Genomic DNA, 27327 nt, shown 5'->3' with positions numbered 1-27327 from the left:
TTAGCAACTTATCTAGAATATTTAGCAGTTTATGTAGAATATTTAGCAGTTAATATAGAATAGCAGTTTATATAGAATATTTAGCAACTTATCTAGAATATTCAGCAGTTTATGTAGAATATTTTGCTGTTTATGTAGAATATTTAGCAGTTAATACAGAGTATTTAGCAGTTCATCTAGAATATTTTGCTGATTATGTAGAATATTTAGCAATTTATATATATATTTAGCAGTCAATATAGAATATTTAGCAGTCAATATAAAATATTTAGCGATATAAAATCAGGGAGCCCCTGGAAGAGCTTACTCAGGAATACACACCGGTGGAGCAGCAGGAGGGATATTTTACGGCATCATCCCAAATCCATCCCAACTCTGAGGCTCCCACCAAGGATTTCCCGAGTTTTCCAGCGAAGCCAAGCCCTGGGAGGAGGCACAGCTGAGTGCATCTGCAGCATCCCTTGGGAGACAGCCCCAGTCTTAACTCCCTGCCCTGGCACTGCTGGCAGCCCGATAAATGGGAATATTGTGGATTCACAGGGAATCACTGCAGAAGGGGCTGAGCTGGGATCACGTAGGCACAACTGGGCAATGAACAAACGCCCGTTTATACTGAGTTTTTCCCCGTTTTAACACGTGCCAAGGGATAAGCCGTGGGTTTATTGGGTGTGCAGATGTCCAAAATAGATATTTATGGGGTGAACAATTATTTATTGTTGGTGGTGGAAGGAGTCCTGCCTCCAGACACACATTTCTCCTTGTGAACGCCATAAAATTTCCACAGCAGATTAATAAAAACTCAGCCAAGTGGACAGGGGAGAGCCCAAATAGCGGCCCTGATGGAAAACCATGATTATTTCTGGGAACATATGGCCACGGAGGGATAAGGACTCTGCTCCTCTCTGAGTAGGTCACACCACGACACAAAGAACACAGAAAACTCACCGGGGTCTAGGACAGGAAAAAAAAATATGAGGAATTATTCACTTTATGAAAAAAGGCTGGATTTCCAGCAAGCCTGGTCGTTCAAACTAGAAAAAAAAAATAAATCATGGAATTCAAAGTAATTTTTAAAAAGCGGTGTCGTAATCATGGGGTTTATTTGTGCTTTTGCTCCTCCTCTCCCATTACACCACAAGGAGGGATTGTGTGAGGTAAAAAAATCTCTCCAGGCTGGCAAAGAGCCACCAGAAATCCTACCTTGCCACCTCCTCTTTGTGTTCCCACCAAGCCAAGATCTCTTTCCAAAGGCAGATCCCAATCAGCAGCCCAGACACGGCACCTTTCACCCAGGGCCCACTTCAGCCGCCCCAGGGCTGAAATAACAGTTTGTTTTCGAGCTAAATGAGTTCATTTTCACTAAATAGGTCTGGCTGAGTGAGTTTCGTGGAGCCAGACCAGCAGCAGCACCAGCAGACACTTCCAGCTCTCCCCAGAGCTCTCCAGGGCTGAGCTCAGCCCTTGGATCACTTGACCCCGAGGACTCGCCCTGCCCGTTCCATCACATCAATCTGATGGATGTGAGGGGAACGTGGGGCAGGAAAAGGAGGGGGGTCAGAACTTCCCGCCCTCAGGTCCTAAAAATCACCTTGAGGGACGTCCAGCATTTCCTTTCGGTGCTCCTTAAATCCCTTTATTCACCCGTGAGAAACCGCCTTGATCAACGCATCGTGGGATGCAACTTGGGTTTCCATTGGAAAACCCCGACCCTGCTGATGAGCAGAGCTGAGAGCCAATAATCAATTCCATTTCCAAGCTCTGTTGTAACTTATCCTTCACTTTTACACCAGAGAGTGGCGGGAAATCAGCCCGGAGATCAGACACGCGAGCCCCAAATAATGAAACCGGCGGATCGCTGACGCATAAATAAAGCTTTAGATTTACAGGGAACAAGTGTCCCACTGTAACACGGCCAGCAGGACTTTTCAGGTGGCTTTTTTATTGTCAGCACTGGCCTAAAAATAAAAAAAAAAAAAAATTCCAGTGGGAATGGGAAGGGTTGGGTTGCCTCCCTGCTGGCACCTCCAGGGGCTGTAGGGCAGCAGCGGGGTTGGACCCAAGGGCAAAGCTTGGTTAAACCCCGTCCTTGGTGTTTGCATAACTAACGAGTGGACGTTGGGAATCATTTTATCCCAGCAGTCCTAATGAGCTAAATCATTTTGGGATCATTTGTCCCAGCGAGGATTTGTCTCCAGCTCGTTCTGCCGCCGGGAAAATGCGGATCTGGCGGAGAAACCTCATCCCTACACCCTGTCCCTCACAGAGCTGGACCCTGCGAGCTCAGCACTGACCACCATCGAGCAAAAATAGAAAATATTTGTGTTTTCCTGGCTGCAGAGGGAACAGCTCCACGGAGTTTCCACAGCAGGAAAATTACGCAGAGCTCTGAAATCTGCACAATTCCGCGAGGCTGGAGTGGGATGTGGAGCCCCCTGACCTCCTGACACCACCAGAGCCAGCTCCGAGCCAGCCAGGCCCTCCCATCTCGGTGCCAAACGAGCAATAAAAGCAGAGAAAAATCTAGCAGAGGTTGTTGTGAGGGTGTGCCAATGGTCACACTGGGGATTTCCACCCGCTTCCCACTGGGATCTCTGTGGGTTACAACGATTCCCACAGAAAGAACTTTCTGAAGTAACAGAATAATTATTTTTTATGTAGAAAATACATTTATCGTGCTAGTTCTGCCCACTGGAAATTCCCAATCCATCAGCCTGGCAGCTGGTGTGGAATGAAAATGAATCTTGATGTGATTTTAAAAAAAAATGAACCACAGCCTGGGCTCCTGACACTGGAAAAAATAATAAACCAATGTGGATTACAAATGATGGATATTCCTGCAGGGACTCCCACAGCCTGGGCAGGTTTTCATCCCTGCCTCTGCCCATTGCCAAGGGAAAATTCCAAAAATATAGGAGAAATTATGGTATAGAAATAAATTATATAGAAATTATGCTATAGATCTAGAAAAGAATTATCCTGCTCATTGTATTGGCGAGTGATGATTAGGAAGAGAATTTAATAATTATTAAGGAAATGGTAATATTCCCTCCACTTCAGCAGGAAAGAGCACAAACACTGGCTACGACTGGAAACACAGTTATTTTTCTATTAAATTAATTCAATTTTTAATTTATTTTAATCCAGAACTAGGCTGGAGGGTGCTTGGAGCAACCAGTGGAAGGCGTCCCTGCCCACGGCAGGGATTGGAACAGGAAGAGCTTTAAGATCCCTCCCAACCCAAAATATTCCAGGATTTTTTTTTTTTTTTTAGAGAGCAGCGTATTTTAATTAACAGAGAAGAAGAACAGGAAACAGCGCCGCGATTCTCTTTCACTCCCAACAAATATAATTATTCCCTTCGCTTTCATTGGGAAAACAACCCTCGAAGAGCCCCGTTTCCATAAGGAGGCTCTCGGGAAAATGAATAAAAATTAAAGCCGATGATAATCGCACTGCCAGGCTCCTGCCAAACCCCAGAGCCCCGCTGGGGAGCGGCGCAGGACCAGCCCCGGCAGCGCCTCCCGAGCCAAAAACACCCGGGCAGCCCTCTCCTGTGCCTGTGGCTCCCCAAAAAACAGCGAATTTTTTGGGGAAAAAAAAAGGGTGTTTGGTTCCAAACACGGGGGTGCTCCTGGAAAACTCCTGCAGCTCCTCCCGGGGCTCATCCCGCCGCCAACGCGGGGCTGGTTCTGCTCCAGGAGGGAAGCGAGGAGTCCCTAAATAAATACAGCTGGAACCGCCGAACCAAGGGGAAAGGGAAACGGGACATTTTCTCTTTAACCCGACACAGACACGGGTTTGTTTTGCTAAGCACGTGTCCACCCGAGTGACTTCCCGACTGAAAAATAAATCGCTTTTTCCGCTGTAACAATAGCGAAAACAATGGGGAAAACAATAGGGAAAAGGGGTGGAAAGAAGGGATTTGGGTGTTTACACAGACACAGGGACGTACCTTTGCCGCACGGATTTTCCAGCCGCTGGCTCAGGGATTTTCCATCGCTCCCTCGGCGGCCGGGGCAGCCCGGGGGCCGGGAACGAGAGATCCGGGAATGTGGGAACCGGGAATAAGAGATTCGGGAATGAGGGATCTGGGAATGTGGGAACCGGGAATAAGAGATTCGGGAATGTGGGGTCCAGGAATGTGGGGTCCGGGAATGAGGGATCTGGGAATAAGAGGTCCGGGAATGCGGGATCCGGGAATGAGGTATCTGGGAATTCTGGAGATGGGAATGTGGGAGCCGGGAAAGAGAGATTCGGGAATGTGAGAGCCGGGAATGTGGGATCCGGGAATGCGGAACCCGGGAATGAGAGATCCAGGAATGCGGGTCCAGGGATGCGGGAGCCGGGAATGTTTGATCCGGGAATGTTTGATCCAGGAATGTCTGATCCAGGGATGTTTGATCCAGGGATGCAGGAGCAGGCTGGGCTCGTCTCCGTGCCGGGAGCTCATGGAGCGGCAGCGGCCGCTCCGCCCGGCGAGGAAGGCGAGATTAGGATCTCCGGGCAGCGAATTGTGCTGAGCTCCAGCTTCCCTCGGTGCTCCATTCAAAAGGAGATCCCGCGTTATTCCGGGCTGCTACGGACAGATCAAACAACCAGCGGGTTATCCTGCTCCTCTTTGTTCCAGCATAGGGGGGGAAAAATAATAATAATAAATTTAAAAACGTGTGGATAGCTCAGGACGAGTTCCAAAGCGCAGGGAATTCTCAGCCGGCAAGGAGAGGAATCCAGCGAGCCAGAAGCGAAGCTCCAGCATTCCAGGGGGTGGGATTTTACCTTATTCCCGTTGTTCTGCTCATGCCGGGCTGGTGCTGCTCTTCCCGAGGCTCCTGCTCCAGCCGGGAGCGTCTCTGAGCTTCCTGAGCGTCACCCAAGGAAAATTCCGAGGCTGCCGGGTTTCATCTGCTGCCAGCTTCCAGCGGCGTTTGTTATCTCCTCTCCTCCTCGCAGGTTTTAAGGACGGTGATGAGGTTTTATCATCACACTGCGTCTCGGCAGGATGAGCTCAAAACAAACAAAAAATCCTCCTCTTGCGCGTATTTCCAGACCGTGACATCACATCCCAGCTCGGTTAAAAAAAGCTTTATGATAACGGGAGGTGTCCCCTCCTCGAGAATTCCGGGATTAAACCTTGGAGGGTTTGGGTTTGTACACACAGGCACCACCTCATTCATTTCGGGACGTTAATTAGTCATGCAGGAAGTATTCAAAGCAGAGAGTATTCAAAACAGCCTGAGCACCGATTCATAAAAAAATCCATTACTATGAAATCAGCGGTGCCTGGCAGCTGAGAGCTGCTCAGAGGAGCAGGAACGCTCTTGGGAGAAGCCCCAGCACCTCTCTCCCAGTGCCATCCTCGCTCCCAGCACACAAATCAGGGCCTCCACCGGTTTTTCCTGCTCCCTGCTGCTCCTGCTTCCTCTCCCGATGTTCCTGGGAAGAGCATCTCCAAAATGGAACTTCCCTCAGACAGGTCTGGGGCGCTCCTGACCTCTGGGGTTTGAGCTCTGCCACGTTCCCTCCTCTGCATAATTCTATTGATCATCCCAAAAAAATCCTGTGCTGGAAGGGATCCACGAGGATCATCCAGTCCAAGTCCTGGCCCTGCACAGGACACCCCAAAAATCCTTCCTGAGAGCCTTGTCCAAAAGTTCCTGGACCTTTGGCAGCCTTGGGGCTTTGCTCATTCCTGTTCCAGTGCCCCACAACCCTCTGGAGGAGGAACCTTCTCCCAAAATTTGCTCAGTTCAAAACATTGAAACAGAACATTAAAACAAAACATTGGGGGAAAAAATATGGAAAAAATAAATTGAAACAGAAGGTTGAAACAAAACATGGTTCACTCCCTGAAAAAGCTGCAAAGTCCATCCCAAATCTGGAATTTATCACTTATTTTTTTACCTACACGACATCTTGGAGGTGTCCATGTTTTCCTCTTAAGGTTACTAAAGCATAAATATTAATTTTTTAAAAAATTCCTTGGGGTTTTTCTCATGAAAAACGCTGTAGAATTGAGCACTGAGTCAGGGTCAAGGACAAACCCCCTCAGACCACTGTGTCCAAAAATTCAGAGTAAGGCTGGAGGAGGACTGGAAAAAAAAATGACTGGAAGGAGGCCTAGAAGAATAAAGAACGAATATAAAATGAAATCAATAAAGATAAAACAAATTACATGAATGAAATAAATAAAATGACAATGAATAGAGAGGTTTGGGAAGACTTTTAAGGGAATAAGGGAACAGATCCCTGTGAACAAAGGAACAAATCCCTGTGAATAAAGGAACAGATCCCTGTGTGGAATGATCCCTGTCGTTGCCCCGCTGCAGGAGCAGGGCTGGGCTGGTCCTGGACCCTGAAGTGCTCGGGCAGGAGATTTGAGAGGCAGATTTGGGGTGTCAGGACTGAGTCAGGGCTGGGTGTGGAGGCCAGAGCTCAGTGCTGAGCACGCACTGGGATGGAGAGGGCAGGAGCTGGCAATTCCCTGTGGGAAAGAAGCTGTGGCAGCCCCAGAACGAGACAGGGCATTGCTTGGGCCAAGAATTCCACAATCCAGGCTGGTTTGGGTTGGAAGAGACATTAAAGAGCTCATCCCATTCCATATGCAGGTAATATATATAAGCACAACATGTATATAAACACAAGGCATAGAATGGATTATGTGTAATATTTAAACAAGTAGATAAATATAAGACATATTTTACATCTAAGATCATAAAAAAATCCCTATAATAGGTAGAAAAAAGATAATACATAAATACAACATAATATATAAATACAATAATATATAAATACATATAATATATGTAAGCACAACATGTATATAAACACAAGACAGAATGGATTATATGTAATATTTAAACAAGTAGATAAATATAAGACATATTTTACATCTAAGATCATAAAAAATCCCTATAATAGGTAGAAAAAAGATAATATATAAATACAATATAATATATAAATACAATAATATATAAATACAATAATATATAAATACAATAATATATGTAAGCACAACATGTATATAAACACAAGGCATAGAATGGATTATGTGTAATATTTAAACAAGTAGATAAATATAAGACATATTTTACATCTAAGATCATAAAAAGCCTCTATAATAGGTAGAAAAAAAGATAATCTATAAATACAATATAATATATAAATACAATAATATATGTAAGCACAACATGTATATAAACACAAGACATAGAATGGATTATGTGTAATATTTAAACAAGTAGATAAATATAAGACATATTTTACATCTAAGAGCATAAAAAATCCCTATAATAGGTAGAAAAAAGATAATATATAAATACAATCTGTATATAAATACAATATATATATAAATACAATATGTATATAAATACAATGGACACCTCCCACTATCCCAGGCTGCTCCAACCTGTCCTTGGACACTTCCAGGGATCCAGGGACAGCCACAGCTCTCACAGGGAAGAATTCCTTCCTACAATCCAATTTAATCTCCCCTCTTTCGGTGAGAGGAAGCATCTCCCTGGATTTTATCAGGTGGCAGCTGTGGAAGTGGCTGAGGCCCAGCAAATATTCAGAGGGAGGAGGTGGCCAACCTCATCCCAAAAATAGATGTGTGGAGCAAAGAAATCTCCTTTTGGAGACTGGACGAGCAGAACAGACCCTAAGCATTGCTAACAGAGGGTGGGCACCCTCCTGACTCAGCTCAAATCACCCTCCACACCCAAACCCCTCACCTGACACGGGGCATTTAACCACTCATTTCCAAATTAATCCCTGGGGAAATTCCCAGATTTATCCAGATCCAGCTCAAATCACTCTCCACACCCAAACCCCTCGCCTGACACAGGGCATTTAATGACACATCCACATCATTTCCAGATTTATCCCCAGAGAAATTCCCAGATTTATCCAGATCCAGCTCAAATCACCCTTCACACCCAAACCCCTCACCTGACACAGGGCATTTAATGACACACCCTCATCATTTCCAGATTTATCCCCGGAGAAATTCCCAGATTTATCCAGATCCCACGAACACAACAGAACAATCTGCCTGCTGCTCTCAGAGCTCATGGATCCTCCCAAGGGATCAATGACAACAAACCCAGGAGCTCTGCTGAGGGGAACAGGAGCAGAGAGGCTCTGAGATGAAAAGTTTGACCGGAATCAAGAAATCCTTGCCCAGAAAATCAGGATTAGAAGGGCTGCAAACCTTGGGGAAGGCCACAAAAGCTCTGTGCTCCTGCAGGGGGGATTAGGAGGTCATGATGTCTCCTTGAGCAGGGGTTTAGATGAATCAATTCCTTCCAGCAGGATCCTCAGGGGTGAAGCATTCCCTGAAGCCTGTGTGATCCCCAACCTTTGTGTGGAACCCCATCGTGAGGATCACCCCTAAAACCACCTCAGTCACCAAATAAACTGGACAGCCTTTTAAGGATTAAAGGAGTTCTTGATGTCAAGCATTGGAAAAATAAATAAATTTTAAAAAACTGGGTGATTCTTTGGGAAAGATTTTTTTTTTTCTCTCCCAGGAGCCGAGTCTGAGCCCTGATTTGGGGGGATTTGGGGCAGCATCCACCAGAAGAGCCCCAGTGGGTGCTGGACTGTCTCAAGCCAAACTGGGAAATCCTGGAGCATCAAAAGCCACTTATTCACAGCAATTATGAACTCATTCATCTAAAATATGGCATGGAAGAGTTCATGCTCAGAGAGGGCAACTTGAGCTCTGCTGAGGACAAATCCTGGGCTTGTCCTTCATCTGAGGGATATCTGCAGGACAAATCCTGGGTTTGTCCTTCATCTGAGGGACATCTGCTCCCTCAGGGATGGCCTAGAGGTGGTGCCTTTGGGCACTCAGCAAAAAGAGATTTTCATTTTCACACCTCTTCAGACGCTCCCCAATCGGCCAGCAATGAGCCCCAGCAGTGTCCCACAGCTCTCAATGGCTTTGATTCATCTCTGGCTCATGAATGCCCAGCTCATGGCTGAGGGAGATGAAAGATGATTATTTCTTTTTTTTTTTAGTACAATCAGCTGCTGGAAAGGATTCCTCAAATTCCCCATAAACACTGGGCAAAGAGCTAAACTGGGACTGTAATAATTTCATTCTCTGTGCTCACCAGACTTAGCCCAGTCTAGCACAAAGCTGGGCTTTATCTGTGTCTCAGGTCATTAAATCTGCTGTTAAATATAACTTATTATTGCTATTTATAGCTCTCCACTATCACCATCAAATAAAACACGTCAGGGTAAACGACATTTTGCTGTATCCTTTTTTTTTCTTAAAGTCTTCTGGTGGTTTTAATCCCATTTAAACCTTTGCTGAAGCAAAGAGCACACAGCATTTGGCATTTCTGGCAAAAAAAAGCCCAGTTTGGTTATTGCAGGTAATCCCCAAAGTGGGATTAATTCTCTATGAACTTTTGGATTTAGACCAAGATTTTGGAGAACTTTGGGCTGGTAGAACTGGAGCTGGGTGTTGGAGCAGCCCTGAGGAGAAGGAGTTGGTGGATGAGAGGATGGGTATGACCTGGTCCTGTGTGCTGGAATCCCAGAAATCCCAGAGCTACATCCCGAGATTTTCCGAATGATCACCCCCCTGGTGTCCCCTAATTCCTCCAGACCTCAGGAATTGAGGAGTTCGTGTGCTGACCCCAGGGAGCATCACCAAGACCCACCACTGCCACAGAGAAAGAGCCCAAAAATCGACATCAAAACGTGAAAAATTACATCCGAGAAACCACCAAAATACTGAGTTGGGACACTTGGAGCTCAAAATCCGCCACCAAAATCCCACCCGGCGAAGTCCCTTGGGAGAAGATCCCATGACGAGACCCCTTTGGAGGTGAATCCCAAACTTCTGGTGTTTCACAGGGACGTTGCAAACGTGGGGTTGAGGCTCCTGCATGTCCCGACACTCCTGGGTTTCACCCGGAATTAGTGACATAATTAACAGCGGTTAATAACCTCCAGCAGATACTCAGAGCCACGAGGAGCAGTCTGAGGACTGAATTTTCCAGTCCTGCGGAAGGAATAAAAGGAAAAACCCGTGGTGTTGCTGGTCTCCAGAGTTTGATTACTTTCCCAGCAGTAAAACTGGGAACACGTCGTTAAATCCCAGCATTGAAGGGAGAACGGGATAAACTGGGAATTCCTGTCTCCCTCATTTCACTCCAGGCTTCCTGGTTTAGGAATCATTTGAACAGAGGGGAAAAAAAAAAATAATCTGATCATTATGAATTCTTATTCCATCCAGTTTAACACCCTGAAAGGCAAAGCACCGCAAAAATAAAAATAATTCAGTACGTCTCTTAATTTTCCATGTTAATTCCCAAATACAATGCCTCTTGGACATCCCTGTGAGGAAAAATGGGTGATAGAACAAAATTTCACACATTTCTAGTTCAATTAAAAAAAAAAAAAAAAGAATATTTGAATACCTCAAATAAACAGGGAAATATTCCAGGGAAGAGCGAGGTAAGAAAGATGGACAGGGGAAGGAAAGCTGGAGGGGAAAAAAATAGGAATATTTCAAGGGGCAAAATACATGGAGAAACAATTAAACAATTCCAGGTTGCCCAGAGAAGATGTGGGAACGTGTAAATGTTCAGGGATGGGGCTGGAGATTCGGAGGTGTGTGGTCTGTTTGAACAACGCCCCACAATTTCCAAACTCCAATTTTAACGTGCCCAACGAGAGTGAGATTTCAGCCAACAGCTCCCAGGGTGTTTTTCCTGCTCTGCCAGGCTCTCCTGGGCCAGGAAGAAAATTCCAGAGGCAGGAGTTGAGTGTGGAAACTCCAGCTGTGAGACTTTTTTTTCCTGGAAGGAAAATGCTCTACAGAAGGAGCACTTCTGGATCAGCAGCAGCTGGGAAAAAACAAAAGCCTTGAAAATATCATAATTTTTAAAAAAAGAAAAGTGATAATGAATGGTGTAAAGAGGGGTTAATCTTTCCCCCACAATCTCATTTTCGTTGCCAAAGGAGGGAGACAAACGACAGGAATGAAAGAGACCCCGTTTCCCTCTGATAATCTGCCAGGAGCGCCAGGAGTTTAATTCCTGGAGTGAAAACTAATCAGGAGCTGAAGGAGAGGAGGGGTTGGAGGCTTGGTGGAATTCCTGCTGGGAAATTGGGAATGAAGTCCGTGGCTCTGTGTTCCAGTCACTCCTCCTCTGGGATTGACAGAAAAAATGTAAACCCCAGAGAGCTCCTAAGGGGTTCTGGACAACTTTTGAGGATTTCTTGTTGGTTTTGCTCTTTCCACCCAGAACTGAAGTAGTCAAACACTAAAATTTATTCAGCATCAACCTCCAGCTGTGGATTTCCAGCCCTGGAAGTGTCCAAAGCCAGGCTGGATGGGGCTTGGAACACTCAGGGAGAATGGAAGTTGTCCTATGGCAAAGGTAGAATGGGATCAGCTTTAACTTCATTTCCACCCCAAACCATCCTGGGATTCTGTCAAAATAATAATTGTTATAAAGCCTTCCAAATTTTTATAATATTTATCCATAAATATATAATACATATTTATGTATCTATAAATACAGTTTTTATATTCTATAATATTATTTATTTTTTCCTATAATTGAATTCCATCAATGACTTTTTTTTTTCTTTAGCTTAATTAAAAAAGAAAAAAAAGAAAATACACAAACAAAGAGAAAAAAAAAATCCATTGGGAAAATCTTTGCACATCTTTAGAGTCAAGATGTGAATGGTCCAAACATCAGATGCTCCAAACTGAAATCTGTCTTCTTCCTACATTCTCAAAATACATTAAAAAAAAAAAAAAATCAGCCTTGCTGCTGATGATGTCAGCTGGCTTTGAAAGCCCACAGCAGATTTATTATTTCCTTTGAAAGGGAAAAGAAAAAAAAATGCACTTTGTTCTTCCTACGAGATCATTCCCATCGCTGCAGTGTGCCAAGAGGAGCTGCTTTGGGAAGGAGCCAAGGGACAATGTGGGAGACCCTGAGCACGGGCTGTTTCTGGGCTGGGGGAGAAAACCTTCGTGGCATTTTTGGGTGTCTGCGTCTGCTGCGGGTTAATGAGAAAGTCTGAGAGCCTCCGAGGTCTCATTAAGAGGTGTCACTCCGAGATCCCATCTTTGTTCCCTCAATTTGCCTTTAAGCTGCTCCCAACTTGGCTGAAAAGGAATCTTTATGAGAGAGGATGAGCTAAACTTTGGGAATTCGGAGGCAAAGATGGCCTGGGCAGGATTTGATGCAGTTATTTCACCCTCGTGGTGAGAACTGACTGTGGCAGAGCTCTAAAAGCCCAGCTGTGTTTTCTTCCTGCTGTTCCAGCATCTTTTTTTTGGGATGAGCAGAGATTTTCTGGGATACCAATCCAGGATCAGTGATCCAGGAGTGGTGGAGTCCCCACCCCTGCAGGGGTGACAAAGCCACGTGGACGTGGCACTTGGGGACAAGGTCAGTGCTGGCCTTGCCAGTGGCTGCACCTGATGACCCCAGACCTTTTCCAGCCTGAAATATTCCATGATTTAAGTGATGATTCCAGACTCCTTGGCCATTCCCTGTTCCTCACTGAGCCCTGGGATGCAGGAGAAGGTGACCAAAGTGTCCCTGTGTAGCCCTGGGTCCATGCCTGAGGTGTTTCGGCTTTCTGAAATTATTTCCCAAAGAATTTTCTGTGAACAGGAGGAATGCTTTTGTAAACCGTTCTTTGTTTTCATTCCTTTTCCTAGGAGGGACTTCTCCTTGGTGTCCCTCATCAATTGACACAGATTAATTCGATTGGTGACATAAAGACTGACCTCTTCAATCACACTGGTCAGAGCAGAGGGACATCAAGGAGAAGTCTTCCCTGGGGAGAGGAATGAAAACGAAGTTACAACTACAAAAACTTGTCTTTTGCTTACAGAAAATTCTTCGGGAAAAGAATTTCAGAAAATCAAACCACCTCAGGTACAAAACCAGGGCTACACAGGGCAAAGGTAACTCCCTGAGCTGGGGATTTATGAAGCAGGGATCCATCCAGAGGAGCAGCGAGGATTAAATCCCCAAGTTTGGAGAAGCAGGGATCCAGAGGAGCAGGGAGGATTAAATCCCTGAGCAGGGAGAGGCAGGGATCCATTCCCAGGAGCAGGAAGGATTAAATCCCTGAGCTGGGAGGAGCAGGGATCCATCCACAGGAGCAGGGAGGATTAAATCCCTGAGCAGGGGATTTATGAAGCAGGGATCCACAGGAGCAGGGAGGAATGTGAGATGAGATCTCCCACAACCCTCCCCGATAGTAACTGGGCGACACAGAACTCTCCCAACTCCACAACCCGCTGAATTCCAGCCCTTTGCCCTGTTGAGGATTTGTAAAAATCCTGCTTTCCCAATTTTTTTTTCCTCCTCTTTGGAATGCACAGATATCTTTAAAAAAAAAAAAAATCTAAATGTGTTTTTGCGGTTCTTCCCAGGAATTAAAAATTCAGATTTAATTATATTTTTTCTCAAATCTCCACTACAAATCTCAAATGGTGAATATGATTTATTCCTTCCTTGGAAGTGGAAACCTGTGGGAGTCAAACCCTTTTCGCACTTTTTTTTTTCCTGCTTATAATTTTTTTTTTTTTCATTTTTGGCACATTTTCAAGCTCATTAGCTGCCACTTGAACGATCCTGTTCCTAAAACAGCACAGTGGAAACTCATTTTCTCCGGACTGGTTTTCACCCGAGAAAAAAATCTTCATCACCAAGATGACTTTTTTTTTCCATGGAAAACAGAATGGGTGAAAAAAAACCAATTCCTGATTTAAGGATCATTTGGGATCATTATGATTCAAGGGTCAGTAATGCTCTGGCAAACAGCAGCAGCTGTGGCTCAGGAATGGGAGAGTCCAGGGTTTTGGTCAGGAATGGGATGAACTCCCCAGGTCTCCTGGCAGCGTCCAAGGTCATGTTGGATGGGATTGGAGCACTTGGGATGGTGGAAGGTGTCCCTGCCATGACAGGGGTGGGTTGGGATGGATTTTAAGGTCCCTTCCAACCCAAACCATTCCATGTTCTCAGATTTTAGATTGGGATTCAACCCAGTTCAGCCCAGCTGGCCTCTGGAGCAGATTCATTGGAAAAGGTGTTCCTTTTCCCAGATCTGGTGATCCTGATCTGCCCCAATTCCTTCACCTCACGTTCTCCCTCCTGCTTTTCCCTGTTTTTCACCTCCCTGTCCTGCTGCCCTGCAGACACCCACATGGAATTGGGACAGGGCAGGAAGGGGACAGGGAGGGAAGGGCTCAACCAGCAGAGAAGGAAAAACATCCCAGGGAGGAGGAGCAAAGAGCTCAAACCTCACCACATCACAGAAAGGTCCGAGGGCAGGAGCTCTTCAACCCACGGACATCTCCCGACAGGATCAGAGGGAAAGGTCCCGGAGGGCTGACAGGGGACATGGATCCAGCCTGTGCACAACAGATCCATGGGATGGGATGGGTTGGAAAGGACCTTGGAGCTCATCCCATTCCCCCTTCCATCACTCCACACCTTCCACCATTCCACACCTTCCACCACCCCAGACCTTTCACCATTCCTCTTCCACCACCCCACACCTTCCATCATCCCACACCTTCCATCATCCCACACCTTCCACCACCCCACACCTTCCACCATTCCCCCTTCCACCACCCCACACCTTCCACCACCCCACACCTTCCACCACCCCACACCTTCCACCACCCCACACCTTCCACCATTCCCCCTTCCACCATTCCAAACCTTCCACCACCCCACACCTTCCACCACCCCAGGTTCCTCCAAACCCCCTCCAGCCTGGCCTTGGACACTCCCAGAGCAGCAAAAACTCCTCAAACCAGACTTTTAGAGCAACTTTAGAAGGACCAGCAGCCCCAAGGATCCCTTTTCCAGGGATGCAGGACACTCCAAGCAGTGTTTGGGAGTTCAGACTCGTTTTCCCAACACATTAGTGAATAATTTATCTTGTTAATCTGAAAGGCTGGAAAGAGATCACTGTCTTCAAGATTGATGGCAGAAAGTGGAAGGGGGAAGGGGAACATGAAACAAAATACCTTCCAGAGCAATTTGCTCATGCAAAAATGATTTATGGGGGATATTATATGAGTGGGGGGAATTTCTGGAAGGATTCTTGCAAGATTTAAGGAGTCAATCCTGTTTTCCTGGACCTCAAGGGGAGGGGCATTTTAAGAGAGGGAGAGGTTGTCTCATAATCAAACACTGCTCACGTTTGCAGCACCTGCAAATCAAAAAAATCCTTCTCTCAGCCTGGACTGATTCACAGGTGAAGGTTTTGGGGGTTTTTGAATTTCAAAAATCTCCTGGAAATTGCCAGAGAACTGTTTTTGTTTTGTTTCTTTTTCTTCTAAAAGAAAGAAAAAAAAAATAAAAAATATAAATATACACTCATAATAATATATTCTAATAAATGTAAATAAATATAAAATATATAAAATATATAAAAATAAAATAATTTAAAAAAAAAGAGAGAGTTTTTTATTCTTTATATTGTAAATCAGGCTCTGACCAAACCACACTTGTGCAAAGCCAGAGCCTGAGCAAAGCTGGTCTTAACTAAACACAAACTTCCCGTGGCCAGGAATTCCACGGGGAAAATGCTCAGGGCCTCCCTTTCCTCCAGGGGTTTGAGCCCCAAAGCTGCAAGCAGAAAGGGAATTGTCATTCCCAGGGAATTTGGGAACTCAGACCTTCAGGATCCAGCCTGGATCTCACTGGCAGAGGGAAGGCAGAGGTGGTGTCACCACCCCGAGTGGAATCAGGAGTTTTGGCTCTGCCATCCCAAAGAATCCCATCCCAAACGGGAAGGGGTGGTGGGAAAAGCTGCTTGGAAGCACGAATCATGAACACCAATTGATCCAGAATATTATTAAACACAATATATTATTAAATACATTTAACGTGTCTGATTTGCACTTACGAAATTCTTGAATTGGCAGCAGATTTTATTTGCCTGGAATGAAAAATCCTATTTCCCCCTTCCCCAAATCCCTTTTCCTCCACACCTGTGGAGCAGAGCCCAGCCCTGAGTTCCCCCAAGCCAGCAGGGACTGCCCCTTTCATCATTTCCAGCCTCTCCAAGGCCATGAATGACCCCATTGTGGGCCCCTCTCGGTGCCCAACGCTTGGGTTACACCACTTGGGGAAATCTGCGGCTTTGGGATCGCCCCTCCTCGCCAGGAACGGGTTTGGGGGGGGTTTAAAACCATTCCAGGACAGAAATAAATATGGGGGAAATGACTGAATCTCTAATTAGAGCGATAAACAGGGATTGGGAGTGGCAGGAGCACAATTCCCTGCGCACAGGTCGCTCCATCTGGGCGGATTCCTGGGGCTGAGGATGACAAAGGGAGCAGTGAGGGGACACGGGGAGGGGACACTGAGCCTTTGAGGACTATCGAGGTTCCATCACCTCACAGCACATTCCTGCTCTCTTGGATTTCAGCGGATAGGGAAGAAAATTGGGGAAATTCCGGGTAATTGCTGCTCATTTTGGAGTTCAGCTCCCGGGCAGGTGCCTGTCCCCAGAGCAGGGTGACATCGGTGACATCGGTGACATCCATCCCTTGGGTCAGCCCAGGGTTTCCCCTGCACGGTTGGAACAGAAAATAAAAGAAAACAACAACAAAAACCCAAAAATCCCCACCCTTAAACAAAACAAAATAAAACAAAAGCAAAAACAAAACACAAAACAAACAAACAAAAAAAACCCCCAAAACCAAAACCAAAGAAATCAAAACTAAAGCAAACAAAAGCCCAAATCAGCAACAAAACCAAATAAAAAACAAACCAAAAACAAAATCAAAACCAAAAACCAAAACTAAAACAAACACAAAAACGCAATACCAAAACACTAACAAAAAAAAATCCAAAAAAAACACCCACCCCAAAAAACTCAAAAAATTTTCAAATTCATCCCCCTCTGGGTAGTTTTTACTGGGTTTTTGGGTGAAACTGTAAAAAAAGAAAACCAATACCAAACCAAACAAAAACTTAAACCGAACCAAAACGAAACCCCCAAACCCAAAACCAGAACAAAAACAAAACCACAAAAACCAAACAAACAGGCAAAACCACAAAAAACCCCAAAAATTAAAAAAGTTTCGACTTCATCCTCCTCTTGGTAGTTTTTTCTGGGTTTTGGGGTTAAATTGCAAAAAAAAAATAAAGCCCCAAAACCAAACTAAAACAAACACAAAACAAAACCTAAAGCCAAACAAAAACCAAACCAAAAACCCAGAAACTCAAAACCCCCCAAAAGCGAAACAAAACCCTTAAAACCAACCAACCAACCAAAGATAGTTATTTTCTATTATTATATATCTAATTTACATATCATATATTTTATTTTATATAGAAATAGATATATTTCTGTGTTATTATTGTTGTTTTATGTTCTTAGATGTAAAATATGTTATGTTTATCTACTTGTTCAAATATTAAATATAATACATTATATGTCTTGCATTCATATACAGATTCTGTTTATATATTATTATCTTTTTTTCTGCCCATTATGATGTGGATTTGTGTTATCCCTGGGCAATATTTCCAATTTTCCCCCTGATTTACACATTGTGGACCAGCCTGGAAAAGTGGATTTGGTAATTTTTGGGGTTTTTTTTAAAGTCACTGTGAAAAACAAACTGCAGCAAATTCAAAATTCAACACTGTTTGTTATTGAAAGTGGGGAGAATTTTGGTCACCCCTTCCCTTCTCTAGTTCACAACGGATATTTTGGTCCTTTAATGTCCCAGAATTTAAATTTTCAATGCCAGCAGTTACACAAAACTGGCTGGGATGATAAACATGTCCCTGGCTTAATTACCTTAAAATTTATTAACAGTTTTACATATCATTATTTATTTTACATATAGAAAAAATACTATTTATATATACATATTTTATTTTATATATATATATATATACTATATTTCCATATTGTATTGATATATTATTACCTATTTTATACCTATTATAGTTATTTTATGCTCTTAGATGCAAAATCGGGTTTATATTTATCTACTTGCTTAAATATTATATATAATCCATTATATGTCTTGTCTTTATATACATCTTGTATTTACATATATCATCTTTTTTTATACCTATTATAGTTATTTTTCTACCTATTATAGTTATTTTATGTTCTTAGATAAAAAATGTTTTATATTTATCTACTTGTTTAAACATCACATATAATCCATTATATGACTTGCATTTCTATACACGTTGTATTTTTATATTATCTATTTTATATCTATTATAGTTATTTTATGCTCTTAGATGCAAAATCTGGTTTATATTTATCTACTTGCCTAAATAATATATATAATCCATTATATGTCTTGTCTTTATATATATATTGTATTTTTATATTATCTATTTTATACCTATTTTAGTTATTTTATGCTCTTAGATAAAAAATGTCTTATATTTATCTACTTGGTTAAATATTACATATAACACATCTTATGTCTTGTATATCTTATATTTATATACATATTGTATTTATATATTATTACCTATTTATACCTATTACAGTTATTTTATGTTCTTAGACATTAATCTACTTGTTTAAATATTACATATAATACATTATAGGTCTTGTATTTATGTATTATTATCTATTTTATACCTATTACAGTTATTTTATGTTCTTAGACATAAAATATGTCTTACATTTATCTACTTGTTTAAATATTACATTTTAACATTATCCTTTATGAGCGTTTTTACCGCTGTTAACATTTATAACATCAAATTGCATTTATTAATTGTTAATTAAACCAGGCTCGTTGCCTTCTAATACACAAATATCACTTTAGAGAGAGCAAATACAGACAGAATTACACAGTGCAACTGCAGGAAAATAATTAGAATCACCCAGGCATTCAAACCACACTTTTTGGGGTTTTTTTTTCCCCACAAAATATTTATGAGGAGAAGCTTTTCCAGAGGTTTAATTATTGCTTAATCTTTGGGAATATCAGGGATTTAAAAAGCTGGATCTGGACATCCAGGCAAGACAAAGTTTGGTGTCCTTATCTTTGGTGAAATCTGGTTCAATGGACCAAAAATCCCAAATAAAATCCCATGAAAGAGGCCAAAACTTCCACCTTGCAGTTCAGAGAAACAAATGGGATTAAAAAAATAATAAATATTCGATTTTAATTTATTATTTTACCTGCAGAGGCACTTCCTGGTGAAAAACCAAAGCAAGCCATTAGAATAAAACGAATAGAGATTTTTTTTATTTCCCCCTTCCAAAGCGGTTTTTCTTACAACCCTCCCAGTTTATTTTGTGAAATTTGGAGGTGGGTATTGTTTTGGGGTTTTTCTGGGGGGTTTTTTTGTTTGTTTGTTTTTTTTGGGGTTTTTTTGTTGTTGTTGTTTTTTTGGGGGTTTTTTTTTGGTTTTTTGGTTGTTTTTTTTTTTTTTTTTTGGTTTTGGTTTGGTTTGGTTTTGGTGGAGGGGGTTTTTTTTGTTTGTTTTTTGGGGGTTTTGGGGTATTTTTTTGGCAGATGGATCCTTTTGCTTCACTTTGTGATTGAGAAGGAAACCTGAGAGTTTTTTAGCCTGAGGCCCCACATTAATTCTTTCCCTTTTTTTCAGAGATATTGGCCTCCAGCTTTGGCCAGAGGAAAAAAAAAAGGCAGATAAAAGCCACGTGTCCTTGGTGAATGTACGGTCTGGGATTTGGGAAAAAGCCCACAGAACCTAAAAAACAGCCTGAGAAGAGCCCAAAAAGAGCTTTAAAAGAGTCTGAAAGGAGCCTGGAAAGAGCTCAAAAAAGACCTGAAAAAGGCATTAAAAAGAGCCTAAAAAGAGCTGGAAAAGACCCTAAAAGGGTCTGAAAAGAGCTTGAAAAAAACCTAAAAAGAGCCCAAAAAGAGCCTAGAAAGAGGCTGAAAAGAGACAAAAAAGAACTTGGTAAAAGCCTTAAAAGGGCCTAAAAAGGGCACAAAAAGAGCCTGAAAAGAGCTTAAAAAGAGTCCAAAAAGAGCCTAGAAAGGGGCTGAAAAGAGCCTAAAAATGGCCTAAAAAGAGGCTGAAGAGAGCCTAAGAAGGGCTTAAAAAGAGCTTGAAAAAGGCCTGAAAAGAGCCCAAAAACGACCTGAAAAAAAAACATTAAAGAGCCTGAAAAGAGCTGGAAAAGAGCCTGAAAAGCACCTGGAAAGAGCTTGGAAAAAACCTAAAAAGAGCCCAAAAAAGAGCCTAAAAAGAGACTGAAAAGAGGCTGAAAATGGCCTGAAAACGGCCCAATAAGAACCTGAAAAGAGCCTGAAAAGGACCTAAAAAGGTCCAAAAAAGGACCTGAAAAAGGCATAAAAAGAACCTGAAAAGAGCCTGAATAAAGCCCAGAAAGAGGCTGAAAAGACCCTAAAAAGAACTTTAAAATAGCTTGAATAGAGCTTAAGAACAGCCAAACTAGAGCCCGAAAAGAGCCTAAAAATGGCCTGAAAAGGCCCAAAAAGAGCTCAAAAAGAGCCTGCAAGGATTTCTGCTGACTTTCAAAGGTGCCTCCAGCCTCTTCACAGCGAAAAAAAAGAAAAAAAAAAAAAAAAAGAAAAAGAAAAAAAGAAAAAAAGTAAAAAACTGGGATAATCCATCAGCCCATGGGGACGAGGGGCAGAAAGGAAGGGAAAGAAGACAAGGAGAGCTCTGGAGCCTCCATCAGCCCCACTGGAGCCCTGGGGAGGGCACAGGGATGGAGCTGCTCCCAGATGGACCTAAAAATGCTATTTACGCTCCATTTCAGCACCAGCTGAACTTCCATATTTATGGAAGTTTTTTTCTTTCTTTATCCATCAGATTATCCTTTTATTTTCCAAACCACCGAGACCCTTCTCCATAAAGTTACTCCCTACCTTTATTTTTTTAACAGCAAAATAACAAAAAAAACACTTCCCAAACTCACTGAAATCCAGGCACTTTTCCTATCTCCAAAATGATCTGGCAGGGCTGGATGGAGGGCAGAGAGATTTACAGGAGTGAACAGCAGCCAGGGCTGGGGGGTCAGAAATTCCTCGCCTCGGGACAGCAAATTCCAGAGGAGCTGCAGGGAAGCTCAGGGGTGATGAGAGCCCAGGACGGGCTGCTGACAGATGGGGATTGTCCTGCTGCAGTGCTGGGATCCTGCTGCAGAGCAGAATTCCTCTGGAGAAGCTGCTCCTGGGATGGACTGCACTGAGGCTGCACTGTCTGCTCCTCTGAGTGTTGGTGTAACTGGGGTGTGCATATCCAGATCCCAAAGTGGGGTGTGCAAACCCAGATCCCAAAGTGGGGTGTGCAAACCCAGATCCCAAACTGGGATATGCAAAATCAGATCCCAAACTGGGGTGTGCAAAATCAGATCCCAAAGTGGGGTGTGCAAAATCAGATCCCAAACCAGGGTGTGGAAAGCCAGATCCCAAACTGGGGTGTGCAAACCCAGATCCTAAATTGGGGTGTGCAAACCCAGATCCCAAACTGGGATATACAAACCCAGATGCCAAACTGGGGTGTGCAAGATCAGACCCTAAATTGGGGTGTGCAAACTCAGATCCCAAAGTGGGGTGTGCAAACCCAGATCCCAAAGTGGGGTGTGCAAACCCAGATCCTAAATTGGGGTGTGCAAACCCAGATCCTAAATTGGGGTGTGCAAACAGAAATCCCAAACTGGGATATACAAACCCAGATGCCAAACTGGGGTGTGCAAAATCAGACCCTAAATTGGGATGTGCAAACCCAGATCCCAAAGTGGGATGTGCAAAATCAAATCTTAAACTGAGATGTGCAAAGCCAGATCTCAGTCACAACTGGGATGTGAAAACCCAAAACAGTCACAGCTGGGATGTGCAAAATCAGATCCCAAACTGGGATGTGCAAACCCAGATCCCAAACTGGGATGTGCAAACCCAGATCCCAAACTGGAATGTGCAAACCCAGACCCCCGTTACAAATGGAACCCACAAACTCTCCCCTTCCCAAAGTTCTTCTCTCCCTGTCCCAGCCAGAACAGTTTCAGGTTTCACATCCAGTTCCCACACTGGAATTCCAGAATAAATTCCTGAATATTTTGCTTAAAATTAGGGGAATAAAGGATAATTCAACATCTTGGGACTTAATTCTTAACCTTAATTTTAATTAAACTTAATCTTAATTCAACCTGGGACTGCGGGAGGTGTCCCTGCCCTGGAAAGGGGGGAATAAAATGGGGTTTTAGGTCCCTCAACCCAAACCACTCCAGGATTTTATGGTCTGCGATATTTTTGGATATTCTGACGGCGAAACGCTCCCATTTCGAATTTCAGCTGCTGGAAAAGCTGATTTAGAGCTGTGATTTAGAGCCTTCAGTCATTAGGAAGCATTCAGAGCCCTGGGAGTGAAGACAAGTGGAATTGCTGCGTGTCAGGAGCCAGGCTGGGCCCTCCTGACACGTTTTATGGGACGGCAGAGTTTATTTACAGCCGCAGAAAAAGGCACTGGGGGAAATAACTCAGCCCCAGAAAGGAATAAATTCCACAGGGGAATGAATTGTGAGCTGGACACAATTATTTGTGTCACTCAGCTGAGCCCCCGGCAGCGCTGAGGTTTGACACGTAGGGCTTGGAGTCGTTTCAAAGAGAAACTTTAAACTTGGATTGGTCAAACTTTTAAATTTGGATTTGTCAAACTTTTAAATTTGGATTTGCCAAGTTTTTAAATTTGGATTTGTCAAACTTTTGAATTTGGATTAGTCAAACTTTTAAACTTGGATTTGTCAAACTTCTAAATTTGGATTTGTCAAACTTTTAGATTTGGATTTGTCAAGCTTTTAAACTTGGATTTGTCAAACTTTTAACTTGGATTACTCAAACTTTTAAACTTAAATTAGTCAAACTTTTAAACTTGGATTTGTCAAACTTTTAAACTTGGACTTGTCCAACTTTTAAACTTGAATTTGTCAAATTTTTAAACTTGAATTTGTCAAAGTTCTCCCCACTTCTTCTTGTCCCAAACCTATCCTGACACCATTAATAAGATGGAACTGTGAAAAGAATTTAATTGAATTTCTCTCACCTCTTTCCATTCATGTCCCACTTTCTCCATGAGGGTCAAATAATTCTTTCATTAAAAAAACCCAACCCAGACAGGCAAAAAAACTACGAAACACTCAAAAAAACCCCACAACTTGCCAGGAACTCTCCCAAAAAAACCAAACAAATGCAAAATAATTAATAGTGATAATAACAGTAATAATAATAATAATAGTAATAATAACAATAATAACAATAATAATAATAATTTTGCCCTAAAAATTGCAAGAAAATTCAAATACCTGGGAAAAGCATTGAAAAGCACTGAAAGAAAAAAGATTTAAAATGTTAAAAACCTGCCAAAAAAAAAGTAAAAAAAATCGAGATACAAAAAAATAAAGAATTTGAAAATTCCCTCCAAGAAATTAAAAATACAAATAGTCAAAAAATAAAAAAAATATAAAAACTTTTTCAAATTATGCAAAATAAATATAAATTATAAACCCTCAGATTATTAAACAGTCTATTAAAAAATATATATATTTAAAAAATTAAAAAGAAAAGATAAAAACCCAAATTCCCCTCACAAAATTCAAAAATAAAAATCCCCAATGCTAAAATTGGGACAAATTACCCCAAATGAACTTTTTGAGGTGACCTTTAAACCCTTAAATAATTTCCCTTTAAAATATTCACAAATAATTATGAATATTCAATATAATTTATTTTCTGTTTTCCCACTCTCTCCCCCAAACTTGAAACTCCTTTTTCTGCCTCTTATTCAGCAGAATAAATGAGATTTAATTTGATTTTCATCAAAACACTACAAAAATGACAATGAAAATTACTTTAGCAATGATTCAAATCATCAGAGTTTTTAAAAAAAAATGAATAAAATTAAGTTTTCTTCAAGCCCTTTAAACTCTGGGCACAGAGTGTCTCTAACACGATAAATTACCCTCAAAAAGGGAGAGTAAATATTCCTAAAAATACTGCTGGGATTGAGCAAAGAAGATGAAATTGAAAATATCCTGAAATTCAGGGCAGAATTTAATTTAAATTAAGGTTTTACCGAGCAATATTCATCACTAGACACGTTCTCCACCAGAAAATATTTGATTTTTTTTTTTTTTTTTATTAAAAGTGCCATTTCTGGAGAAGATTTAAAGCAGTTACAGAGCAATAAGGAAATATCCAAACACTGAATAAGGAAGAATTTGTCAGGATATGTAAGTTTTAAAAATAAACTTTCTATAGGCTGTCCAGTGCAATGCAAATAAAGATCATATCACACACACACATATATATATATCTCATAAAAAATACATTTAACTGCCCAACTGGATGGATTTTATTCCCGAATTATTTTCATTATTCCCGAATTATTTTCAGGTTCAAAAATAGATGGGATTTACAGAAACATCATTCCCAAAGTTCTGGGATGAATTTAGGCAAGGAAAAGTTGAATATATTTAAATGACAACATCTGTAATTTAGATTACAACCTCTGCATTTAAATTACATTTGAATCCAAATTGAGGTAACGACGTCACTGAAAATTTGTTTTATCAAAAGAAAATTGGAATAATTTAAATTACAAGATCTGTGAACTCAAACTGAGATAAAGACATCACTGAAAATTGGTTTTATCAAGTGAAAAGCTGAATATATTTAAATTACAACATCTGTATTTAAATTACATCTGTGAACCCAAACAGAGAGACATCACAGAAAATTTGTTTTATCAAAAGAAAATTGGAATAATTTAAATTACAAGATCTGTGAACTCAAACTGAGATAAAGACATCGCTGAAAATTGGTTTTATCAAATGAAAAGCTGAATATATTTAAATTACATCTGTAATTTAAATTACAACATCTGTATTTAAATTATGACATCTGAACCCAAACTGAGAAAAAGGCATCACTAAAAATTGGTTTCATCAAATGAAAAGTTGAATATATTTAAATGACACCACCTGTAATTTAAATTACAACCTCTGCATTTAAATTACATTTGAATCCAAATTGAGATAAAAACATCACTGAAAACTGTATTTTTTCAAATCCAATAATACTTTTTTTAAGTTCTTCAGACAGAGATCTGAAGAGGAGATTCAGCTGACACCTGAAAATATTTAAAATAAAAATTCTGCCATAAATAAAGGTGGGATTTTGGCACCGTCATCAGTCCTGCCAAAAATACAGTGAATTTTAATACTCTTTTCTCTGCTCCCAGCACGTTTTTCCTACAAAATCAGCATTTAGCATCAAATCCAAGCAGAGTTTTCCATAAAAACAAACCAAAAAAAGATGAAGCCAAAGGAAAAATCGACATTCCCTCTTAAATTCCAGATTTCTTCTACCAAGTGCCTCCTTGTGCATCGCATTACCAGGATTGGCATATTCAAAAAATCAACCCGAATTTTGCAATAACAAAGGGATTGCTGCATCCAAGTGATTACAATTTATCCTCAATATTCTCAAGAATACTCTTGGAATTCTCTGATTTCAAAAAATGAAATCCCAGATCAAATCCTTTCACACGCCCAGGCTCCAGCCTGGAATCTTCAGTTGATTCATTGGGGTTTATCCCAAACAATTCTGTCCCTAAAGCAGAGACATTTTATGAGGTTTAAAAATCTCCATTTCAAAATTTCTTCACTTTTCAGTGAGGGAAAAAAAAAATAAAATCATTCAACCAAGGAAAAAAAAAAAAAAAAACCAGAGATTTTCTCCCTCCTGAAATGTCCTTTTTTCTGTTGTTGTTGCAGCCCCTCGGATTTTTAGGGTCTCCCTTCCATTCCCAAAAGCTCTGGAATGACATTTACAATATTAAAAAAAACTCCCACCAAACCTATCAGTACTGAGATTAGTGGAAATGATTAAATTATAACAGTAATTTAAAATTGCAAATTATATTTACAACTAAAATTGGAAATTATAACAGTAACTCCTACAAGACCACAAAGCACGTGGAGGCCTCGTTGAGATTGCCATCATTATTCCCAGAAATGGGATTCAGGAGGATTTTGTGCTTTGAGGAAGGAAAACCAAGAAAAATCCAAATGTGGATGGCCCGAAATGTGGGAGCCAACTTCAGCTTGACTGAGGAATTCCCCATGGAGCTGAGAGAAACCGGGAATGGTTTGGGAATGGTTTGGCCACTAGAAAAAAAAAATATCCTTTGAGATGGAAAAAATCCTTCATGGAGCAGAAGGATGTAGGTAATTACAGGATCATCAGAGAATCCTGGAATGGTTTGGGTTGGGAAGGAGCTTGAAGTTCATCCAGGGACAACTCCCACCATCCCAGGTTGCTCCAGCCTGGCCTTGGACACTGCCAGGGATCCAGGGTCTTCTCTGGGAATTCCATCCCAGCTCCTCTCCACCCTCCCAGCAGGAATTCCTTGCCAATATCCCATCCCAACCTCCTCTTTCCCAGTGGGAAGCCATTCCCTGTGTCCTGTCCCTCCAGCCCTTGTCCCCAGTCTCTCTCCAGCTCTCCAGGAGGCTCTGGAATGTGCTGGAAGCTCTCCCTGGATCTTTCCCTCCTCCAGGTGAACATTCCCAATTCTCCTAGCCCAGCTCCAGAGCAGAATTCCAGCCCTGCTGGATGGCCCAGCCATGACCAGGAGAATCCAGATCTTGGAAAACCTTGACTCAGACACCCAGAACCGTTTTCCTTCGGCAAGGAAAAAGATTTTCTGTCCACATTTTTTAGCTGCATCTCCAGAAGCCACGGACTGAGTTCAGACACCTTTTTTTTTACCATCCTAAGAATATTGTGGAGGAAATTCTGGAATGTCAATGAGCCTGGAAATATTTCAAAATCTTCTTTATAACTAAATATAATTAGTGACATCAGCCAGCAAATAATTAAGATGATATTGATGTAAAAAAAGTCAAGTTTGTAGTTACTGGAATTTTTCAGGGAACAGCTCCAAATTCTTTTTTTTGAGTCAGTTTAAGGGATCCATCCTTCTTGAAAACATCCATCAGGACAATAAAATTCCTGGGAAAAACCTGTGCAGATCAAGAGAGAACACAGCAGAGTTCTCGTCTCATTTATTCCAAGTGCCCACTCGGAATTTTTAGGATAATGAAGCTGCTTGACTGCAGCTGTGATTTCCAAGTCGTGACACCCCAATATCACAAAAATAGTATTTTTGTGATATTCTGAGGTGAGACTCAGTTGCAAGGGAATGATCCCTTTGGTTTGGAAGCTCAGGAATTCTGCTCTGGGTGCTCCAACAGGATTTTTTAGGAATTTCTGCATTTCCCACAGCTTTAAAATGGGAGGATAAGACATTTTAGAGAAAGAAAAGA

At 41.8% G+C, this 27327-nt stretch overlaps 1 protein-coding gene and 1 long non-coding RNA gene across 4 annotated transcripts in view; both read right to left on the bottom strand.

Annotated features, from left to right (window-relative positions):
- LYPD6 (LY6/PLAUR domain containing 6) overlaps positions 1 to 438 on the bottom strand; it is a 29172-nt gene extending 28734 nt beyond the window's left edge. Inside the window, exon 1 of the mRNA XM_066323260.1 lies at positions 322 to 438. The gene's annotated coding sequence lies outside the window, so the exon portion shown is untranslated. The remainder of the gene's footprint in view (positions 1 to 321) is intronic.
- The window catches only part of LOC136363751 (uncharacterized), a 196827-nt gene that overhangs the window by 35290 nt on the left and 134210 nt on the right, over positions 1 to 27327 (bottom strand). The window lies entirely within an intron of this gene.

This window comes from Sylvia atricapilla, chromosome 7, assembly GCF_009819655.1.
Source record: "Sylvia atricapilla isolate bSylAtr1 chromosome 7, bSylAtr1.pri, whole genome shotgun sequence".
Lineage (NCBI taxonomy): Eukaryota > Metazoa > Chordata > Aves > Passeriformes > Sylviidae > Sylvia > Sylvia atricapilla.
Note: the sequence above shows the minus strand (reverse complement) of the source record. Positions and strands in the feature narration are given on the sequence as shown.